The sequence below is a fragment of the Protopterus annectens genome, chromosome 9.part0, assembly GCF_019279795.1.
Source record: "Protopterus annectens isolate FY-2018-M chromosome 9.part0, PAN1.0, whole genome shotgun sequence".
In the NCBI taxonomy this organism is placed as follows: domain Eukaryota; kingdom Metazoa; phylum Chordata; order Ceratodontiformes; family Protopteridae; genus Protopterus; species Protopterus annectens.
In genome coordinates this window covers 50,121,783-50,131,906 of record NC_056743.1, presented here as the reverse complement: position 1 = coordinate 50,131,906, position 10,124 = coordinate 50,121,783, and the positions used below count along the sequence as shown (strand labels likewise).

The following is a 10,124-nucleotide window of genomic DNA, read 5'->3' as shown; positions in this document are numbered from 1 at the left end:
AGAAAAAGCTAAATCTTTGCAAACTGTCAAAGAATTCTTACAAGTGCAGCCACCTAGATTCAGTAGGAATTGGCCTTCAAAAAACTGGTCCTTTCCAGCCCCTTTCAGGCCTTCGCAGACCAAACCCAGGGGAAACAGGCCACCCAGACTACAGTCTTAGGGTATGCAGAGATCTAAACAATGGAGTGCCCAAACTTCAAAAACAGGGAGTGTTAAGCCACCCCCTTATGGAAAAAGTTCACAGTGACTTTTCAGTTATCATTCCCAGTCCTGCCCCATTACTTGTGCCCCTTGGAGGAAAACTTGCCCTTCATGCAAAAAACTGGATGTCCATTACTCAAGACCGATGGGTCCTAAACATTGTATCCCAGGGGTGCAAATTCTACTTCCATTCACTGCCAACCCCTAGCGGGTTTCGAGAACTTCCTCCTAACCAGTGGGTAGAGGCTCAAAAGCAAGTACTTTCCCTGCTCAGTATCAGAGCTATTCAGCCTGTTCCAGTAGAGCAAAGGGGGCAGGGTTTCTCCTTCAGACTTTTCCTGGTGCCTGGAAAAGAGGGCTCTTGGCACCCAATCCTGGATCTATCAATTCTCAACAGCTTTCTGGTGGTCCCAAAATTCAAGATACTTACCCTGCAACAGCTTCTCCCTATGCTAGCCAAGGATGCCTGGTTAGCCACTCTAGACTTTAAAGAAGCTTATCTGCACATCCCCATAAGGGAGTCATGCAGACAATATCTACATTTCAGGGAAGGCTGTATGCACTATCAGTTCTCTGCACTTCCCTTTGGCTTATCTACTGTGCCCAGAGTATCCACAAAGTGCCTGGCTCCAGCCATTGCATACTGCAGGCAGAGAAATATCCAACTTTTCCCATGCTTGGATGACTGCCTGATGCAGGCAGACAGTCAGGAATTGCTACTTCAGCACCTGGTATTTGTAAAAAGCCTTCTCACTTCATTGGGGTACACCATCAATGAAAAGAAATCACAACTGGTGCCCAGTCAAAGGATTGTATTCCTGGGAGCAAGCTTGGACACAACTTCCAAACTACTTCAAACAAATGGCCACCAGAACCTAGCTATCTGCAAGGAAAATACTGCAAGCCCTAGGGTTCATGGTCTCATGCATTCTGCTAATTCCATGTGCAAGACTGCATATGAGGAAACTTCAGTGGTACTTAAAAAGTCTTTGGTGTCAACATTCTCAGGACCTGGAAACAGTGATTCCTATTATAACTTGTCTAAGGGCAGAGTTCCTTTGGTGGGCAGAAGCATGCAGTCATAACAAGGGACTGTTTTTTACTCAACCCCTCGCCGCCCAAATCCTGACAACAGATGCATCATACTATGCCTGGGGGGCTCACATGGTAGGAAAATGCATTCAGGGCAACTGGAGCTCAGGGCAGATTCTCCTGCACACCAGTCAAAAAGAGATGCTAGCTGTACAGAATGCTCTGACAGCCTTCAAACACCCCATCCTTCCAGGACAACTGCTTATAAAAACAGACAACACCACAGTTATGTGGTACATAAGCTGGGAGGAACCCATTCTTACCCACTCTGCAGGTTAGCCATGGTTCTGTGGAACACAGCCTTGAGCAACTAAGTGCATCTACAAGCTCAATTCCTGCCAGGCAAAATTCACTGGCAGATGACTTAAGCAGAAATTTCCTAGACCCACACGAGTGGAAATTGGAGCCCAACACCTTCAACCTTCTGATCCAGAGGTGGGGACACCAGAGGTGGACTTCTTTGCCTCCCCGGAGAACCACCAGTTGAGCAAATACTGCACCAGGAACCCTCACAACAGGGCTTGGAAGGTGGATGCCCTATCCTTTCAATGGAACACCTCTCAATGTATGCCTTCCCCCCCCCCCACCCCTTCTCTCAAGAGTACTACTCAAAATAAAGCAGGACAGACCAAGGGCAATTCTTATTGCCCCAGACTGGCCACGCCAGCACTGGTACCCACTCTTACACAGCCTGACAAAAGTGCCACCCTGGCACCTTCACCAGACTCGTCAGGAGTGACAGATTTTGCATCCACAATTGCAAACCCTAAACCTTGAAGCCTGGCTTATACCTTGAATACCCCACCAGCAACCCTCAGCAAACAGGTGCTGGATGTCATTCTTGAAGCCAGAAGGCCTAGTACTAGGAAGTCCTATCCTGAAAAGTGGAAAAGATATTGTTCTTGGAATCAGTCTCAAGGGAAGGACACAGTAGTACCCTACTTACCTCTAATCATGGATTACCTAGCAGAGCTGCTCCACAGAGGCCTACCTTTCTCCTCCATTAAGATTCATGCCTCTGCCATCTCAGCTAATTATAATATTGAGCCACCTCTATTTTCTCACCCTCTCATCAAACAGTTCCTGAGAGGGGCTAACAACTTAAGGCCACCTAGGAGAGCACCCACCCTTGCCTGGGACCTTAACTTTGTACTGGAAAAGCTCACGCTTCCTCCTTTTGAACCTACTGCTTCAGCAGAGTTAAAATTCCTCTCTTGGAAGACAGCCTTGCTTTTAGCCATAACTTCAGCAAGAAGAGTGTCTGAGTTACAGGCAGTAATGGCTGTGAAGCCCTTCATTATTTTCCATGCTGACAGGGTTGTCCTCAGGACTAACCCATCCTTTTTGCCTAAGGTGGTGTCCAGTGTGGCTTTAAACCAATCCATCCATTTGCCAACCTTCTTCCCTAACCCTCAGAATAAAGGGGAAAAGATCCAGCACTCCTTGGATGTGCACAGACAGCTAAGGTTCTACCTTGACAGGACTAAGCCTTTCAGAAAAATCTGACCAGCTGCTAGTCAGCTTTGCTACAGGGGCAGAGGGTAAGGCCATTTCAAAACAAACCATTTCCAAATGGATAGCACACTGCATCCATTTTTGCTACAAGCATCATGGAAAACCTACCCCACAGGGGATCAGACCACATTCCAGTAGGGCTACTTCCACCTGTACAGCATTTCTCAGGGGAGTCCGTACCAAGGACATTCTGGAAGCTGCAACCTGGAGTTCTGTACACACCTGCACCAAGCATTACCACCTACCTATCTTTTCTAAATCCAGGGCTGGATTTGTTACAGCAGTCTGTTAAGGCCTACTAGCCAGCCCTAACCCTTCTTGACTGCCTCCACTCTTCCTCAGATTTGTGAATCAACCCAAGTGTGATGACTGCAACAGTGAAACACGAAGAACATAGTGCAGTTGTGTACACTTACAATAAATGTAGATGTTCGAGTGTATTCACTGTTGCAGTCCTGGTTTCCCTCCCTCCTCCAGCCCCCTGGTTTTCTTTATCTTTCTACCTCTCCTCTCTATGGCCATTCCTAATGGCATTGGTATTTACTTTTTACTGGTGGTGTTCCCCACCATATACTAGCTCCCTATTTGGGGAGCTCCTGATATTTGGAGCAAGAAAAACTGATGTAATGGCATCAGCTGCCTGTTTTATACCCCTGATGACCTGACATCATGGAAGAAGTGACAGCATCCGATGCAGAAGTACTAAGACTCTGGTATTCGGGCAGACTGAGGGCTACCTGCAGGGAGATAACGCAAGTGTGATGACTGCAACAGTGAATACACTTGAACATTTACATTTATGGTAAGTGTACACAACTGTACTTTATTCACCCAGTGCATCAGAGCCTGTTGGGAGCAGTTTGCTTTTGTATAATGTCCCGACAGGTTAAAGGAATGACTATTGGCAGATCATCCTTCCTGTTCTTACCTTTCCATCCTAGCCCCTCTGTTTCCCTTAAGATTCTGCTACAGGATCAGCTGTCATCATGATGAAGTTTCATGCGGCCTAAGGCTGTGGCTTCTTTCCTGCTTGCTCTTGCTGAAGTACAAAATAATTTGTTCTGTTGTATTTACAATATGCTTTCTTATTTATTTATTTTTTTTAACAAGAAATTTCTTTATTAAATTATCATGTATGACATAGCCAATCCTACATTTATAAATTTACATTTATATAAGTGAAAACAAACCATGTTGAAGTAATTTTAATTGTAAACATTGTACATCACAAACCATATTGTGAGAAAGAGATTCTTATCTGTCCTAATGCTATCTTCAGATGTAGCTTAAGGACATCTACCTGACCTGTTGCTGTTTTGTGTATCTGCCCTTCACATGTGTTGGTGATGTCAAACATGCCAGACTAGTTGTAGTAATGGACTGCAACCCCCCCCCCCCCCACACACACACACACACATACTAGAGGACTAGAGTCTAGAGGACTTTGATATCATCAGAACATGCAGACTTGAGACATTATTTGGACACTGACAGTGCATGTTAGTAACAGCAATGTGCTGCACCTTAATGCTTGTAACATTGACTGGAACCTTCTGTTACGGTGTGCCTGACATCTGTTAACCTGAATCATAGCTGACAAATTGGATTCATCTTCTCCACCAGTCATATTTTGTGTCATATAGCTGATCTCTCTACATTAGTTTGCCAAACATTTCTGTAGTATCAGCAGTTCTTAGGCGCTGGAGTAGTCAGCAGCGCTGCTTCCACTCTTTTCTGTTTCACAGCTACGTAGTGAACATATAATAAAGTGATGTGTGAGGAGGTAACCCCTTCTTGTAGTACCCTTTTGTTCATAGGTGTACAGTAGGCTAATGACCAATATGGCCTTTCAAAGCCTAGCCATGCAACCCAAACGTGACCTACAGATGTGATGTATCATTGATTTATAGGGGTGATTTACTGACTGCCTCTCCCCATTAGAGACATAGAGCCAGCTCAGGGGTGAATTTGCAGTTACCCAGCCATTGGTCCTAGTTGCAATTAAACAGAAAAAGGAGGAATGTGGCTTCACATGGATGAGGAGCCTGTTCCAGATAATGGGAATTCTCTGGGAAACATATATATCACTCCACGTCCTATTTATGTTGCAAGCAAAATTTAGTTTTTTTACTCTAGTAGTTTTGATGCTGTTTGTTTTGTGGATGTGCAAAAGAGTCATCAAAACAGGGTGCAGGCATAAAGCTGGTAGGATCAGAAAGTTCTTAGCAGTTTGTAAAACAAATACTTAATGATGCATTTATATTATTGTATTTGGGTTTATCAGAGCTTGCCTTCTTGGCATCAGTAATAGTATTACTTCCCCACATATAATAAAGTAATAGTCCTTGAAATGAGATAACACAGAGATCAAAACATTAAGCTTGATTTATTTTGCTTGTATTATCCTTTTCAGGAGTTAACAGTTGCAGAAAATGTTTGATTTTAGTAATTTGTAGATTCTGGTTTCTGAAATATTTTGATTTCGTTGAAGTAGCTCTTTTTATGGTTCTACTTGTAGATGTTTTCCCCAATACATTTCCGTCTACATTTTGTGTGCACGGACTGTTTTTCTCATCATTTAAAGAAGAAGTATTTGGCTTCCATTTTTCATTTTCAGGTAGTGTTGTTGTCTAACAGTCATATTTCACAGGATGGTGCTGGATGCTCTTGGATTTTGTTGTAGCTTCTTGCAGGTGTTGTACATTCTTCAGTGACCACTAGGCTTACTTAGTGATGCAAGCATTGCCTAGTAAGGTCCAAAATTATCACTTAGCCAGTTTTCTATAATGAACGCCAGCCTGACCGTTAACACAAATGGGATGTAACACCTTACCTGTTATTCAGTAACCTGGAATTACAAAACACAGGCATAGGCAAAACTCTGTGACATATGCCCTTTGTAAAGTTCAGAGGACACAACATGACTCCCTGAGTGCCACAGTAAGGTGACACTGACTTTTAGCCACGCTGCATTTTACAGCCTTGTGGTAGCTGCTGATCCTCACAAAGGTGAGGCTACCCTGAACAGGACAAGCAAAAGCATTCTTCTCGCCTCCCACCCCAATTAACTTTTATCAGTGCCTATCGTCAAACATCTGAAGGATATTAGAGGATAGACGAGAAGTACTAACAGGGTGGTGGGTAACCAGGTAGTCCTATAGCTGGATATAAATAAGAATGATAATGCAGGACACGACTAGTAAAGATGACCAAACTAGCCCAAATGTAAACTATTCAGTTGTGTGGGAATTATGAGACATCGGCCTAAAAAGAAAGGATTTGATCATAAGGGTGACGATGCCGTTCTACTGTTCTTTGATCATGAGGATGAAGATATCCATTTGTATGTATATATGTGTACACATATACATATGTAGCAGGTACATTTTTGAATCTGTTCCTTAAACCCATCTAATTTAAAGCAGTCCCCAAAAATGGGCATCCACAAGTTTAATTGTCCAAAGAAACACATCCAGCACTCAGTGGAAGCCTTGGGAAGCAATGTTTTAAAGTTTATGTAGATCATAAAAATATTTAAAAAGAAACTTCCATGTAAATATTGTAGACTTGTGAGAAACTATGGAAAATCTCTGTAAGGAGTCCACCCTCTGTTTGAGGGCGATTTTAAGATATTGCTTAATATTTGATTCTAACTTTGCTCATTGGCACTCAAGACTGGGTCTCAGATCCTAACTCAAGCTCCATGTATACTACTCGCTATACTATGTAAAGACCATTTAGGAGCCTCATTTTCTTGGACTAATATACCCCCCCCCAGTTTTGTAGTTTCCTGCACCTTGGGAGGTCTGCCTGCAGATTTTGATATTCCTTCCACACATCCCACTGCACATTAAGTAGTCTCTCTGTTGTCCACCTGAAACCTCTGTTGAAATCTGTTTTTGCTCAGGTAATAAATGCAGTCGTGTCTTATAATTAGGAGAAGTGCAGATGTTCTTCAATATCATTGTTGCATTATTCATAACAAAAGGATCTCCTGCCAAGGATAATCCAAAGTACAGCCAGTATACCAAAGCCTTTAATACTTTTAGGCACCATGCATTCACTCCCCATGCAAGGTGTAGGGCGTAAAGGTGATGTATGGATGTACACGCACAGAAATTCTTTGCTGCTAGTCCTAACACCATTGTTGTATGTTGGTCTGAACACCCTTCTGCTGTGTTAGTTACCAAATCATGTTTCAGATAAGTGCCCCATTGACATTTCTTTATATCTTTCTTTTTTATTTAGTGCTTTTGGGTTCATGTCATCCAGAAAGGGAACATGTCAGTGTGGAAGGCACTTGGGTACTTATATATCCCTGACTTTGGTCCCTAAGACCCTACACAGTTGTCTCCTTTTTATCTATTTACCATGAAAACCAGTCTCTTAAGCTGTAGCTCAAGGGTCTGTGGCGGAATCTTCCCATCCCAAGAGTCAGCCATCTGCAAAGAAAAAGGCCAAAAAACTCGGTTCTGATGTGGTTGCCTTCCCTGGACATCTCTCTTGAGGCTAATGAAAGCCCAGAGGATCATCCAGTGTTTGCCTCGGATTGCTCTTCTACAACCATGTCGGAGGCCAGCATGGGTCTGACTTTTCATACATCTTCCAAAGGCTTTACAGATGTTGTCTCCTGACACTGAATGGGAACCTCGGTTGATTAATTTTTGGGGACCGAAGGGGATTGGGACTGTCCATGTGGGTGTGAATGACCTGAGGCACACCTCCCTGGATTACATGAAAAGAGACATGGAGGAGCTCTTGGATTATGTGGCCCAGGCAGGTATGACCCTAGCCCTGAGCAGTATCCTACCATCACCCAGAATGATACCGCAGTACAAGCAGAAAATGATTGACTTCAACAATTGGATAAGTTTTGGGTGTCATTCTAAGGGGATTCAGTATCTGTCTGCTTGGGATGACATGATTGACAGACCTTGATGCTTTGCCAGAGATGGCCTGCATCTGTCACACCTGGGTTTCCAGATACTGGCTAAGGCTCTTGCCACCCCTATAGTGCCTTTTTTAGGTGATGTTCCAAAGACCAAATTACCACCGTAACAGCTATAAATAAATGCAGTCTGAGGGTCATGCTGATCAACGCTAGTAGTCTAAATCTCAAAATGCACTCGCTCGAAGCACTCCTTAAAATGGAGAACATCGACATTTGTGCTGTAACGAAGACCTGGTTTAAAGCACCCCTGCACTACCAGGCTATAACTCATTCCACACCTTTCGGCCCCAGAACATGGACTGAAGCTCCAAAGGCGGTGGTGGCTCCATATTCATAAAGGATATGCACACCTCCAGACTAGTAGCCCAGCATGACGCACCTGAGATACTCCAGGTACAACTAACAGTGGGTAAGATGGAGATCCAGGTTGTAGCCTGCTATAGGTCCCCAACCATGTCCCTAGACTCTCACTCCACATTCCTAAGCACCCTGGAAACTGTTAGGATCCAACCCAACACTGTCATACTAGGTGACTTCAACTACACCTCCATCAACTGGGGAAACTACTCAGGCACCAATACACTGGCCCAACACTTCCTGGAATTCATCATTTCCAATGCCATGGACCAGCTCATTCTTACCACCACTAGAGGAAGCAACATCCTTGACCTGGTTATTACTAACATGGGCAACCATTGCTCTACACCAACACTCGATTCCTCTCTGGTTAGATCCGACCACAAACTAATCACCATGAAAATCCACATCTCACCCACACACCCCCACAAAGGTAACCACCATGAAAAACTTATCCAAAGCTGACTTTGGGCTCCTAAAAACAGAGGTGGCTAACTTCACGGTACCCATGTCAATGGAAAATAGATGCATGTCTGCCAAATCATACACCAATGTAGTGTACGAACACTTACGTAAATGCATGGAACTAGCCATACCCAGCAGAACCAAGACACTCTCCTCCAAAACAAGGAAGCAAATCTGGTGGTCCCTTGCCATTAATAAACTCTACAACAGAAGGAAGAAACTATTGCAGAAAAAGGTAAAGTCCCAAGACTGGAAAAAACTCCCTTATTAGCCTCAACAAAAAGTTGAGATCCCACATCAAAACCTCTAAAGCCAGCTATGAAGGCAGAATTGTGGCAGACAGTAAAAACAACCACAAAGCCTTCTATAGTTATATCAGAAATCTTCACGGCAATACCCATGTTTGCTCTGAGTTACTGCACAATGGTACCTGCTATACTGAGGCAACAGATAGTGTCAACGTACTGGCCGACAGATTTAGTGCCAACTTTACCCCTCTCCCCCCAAAGGTGCAGTCACAGTACTGGAGGAATGCCAGGCACCCAGCATTACTGCAGCACAGGTTAAAGCTGCATTGTCCAAGGCCAAGAATACAGCTTCCATGGGACTTGACAATATCCCAGAATCTGCTCTACATGAACTACTAAGTGCACTGGCACCACATCTGTGTGCCCTGTTAAATCACAGCCTCCCCTCAGGCTTTGTCTCTACCGAATGGTACACTGCTACAGTCATACCTCTCCATAAAGGGGGAGTGACTACAGACCCTGGGAATTATCGCTCCATTAGCCTGATGAGTCTGATATATAAGGCTATAGAGCACATCATCATGGACCTAATTAACAAGGATATAGGGAATCTCCAAATTCTAGATCCCATGCACTTTGGTTTTGTGAAAGGTAGATCATGCCTACTTAACCTGGTTAACTTCTTTGAGCCAGTAAACCAAAGAAAAACCGAGGCGATGGAGCAACGTAAAAATTAATAAATTAGTTTAATAAGCGCTTTCGGAAATAGAAAATGCTTTTCCTTCATCAGACAAACAAAGAAACATGTCAGAATACTTTTATACAAGTAATCAGCATGTCAATTAATCAATTAGTGCCAAACGTATTCCACTTTAAAGAGAATATATTAATAAAATCATTCCAAAAAGTTCCAAACACTATTAGCACTAGATTAAAAATAACTTGCCACAAACCCTAGTCAAAAAAATGTTTTTTGATTACTCAGTAAGTCAATCTAAAGAACCTATGTAGGCACTGAACTACAGTAAACTATGCAATACAAAAACGGTACTGCATAAAATAGTGTAAAATATAAAGATACATGCTACCTAGCTAAACCGGTAAGAATGTCTAGAAATAATAAATATATAATGGTTATCTTTTTAAGGCTAGAAGCTTAAGAAAGCATTTGATTGAAACTGTTTCATTAAGAAAACACTTCTAGAATACTCCACTAAACCTCTAGCTAATAAGAGCAAGGGTATGTTTAAATGTGGAGCTTGTCACCAATGTAGGCATATAAATACTGCTTACCA

The 10,124-nt window shown here is 43.1% G+C and overlaps 1 protein-coding gene across 2 annotated transcripts in view; it reads left to right on the top strand.

Annotated features, from left to right (window-relative positions):
• PRMT3 (protein arginine methyltransferase 3) overlaps positions 1–10,124 on the top strand; it is a 2,672,092-nt gene that overhangs the window by 2,627,853 nt on the left and 34,115 nt on the right. The window lies entirely within an intron of this gene.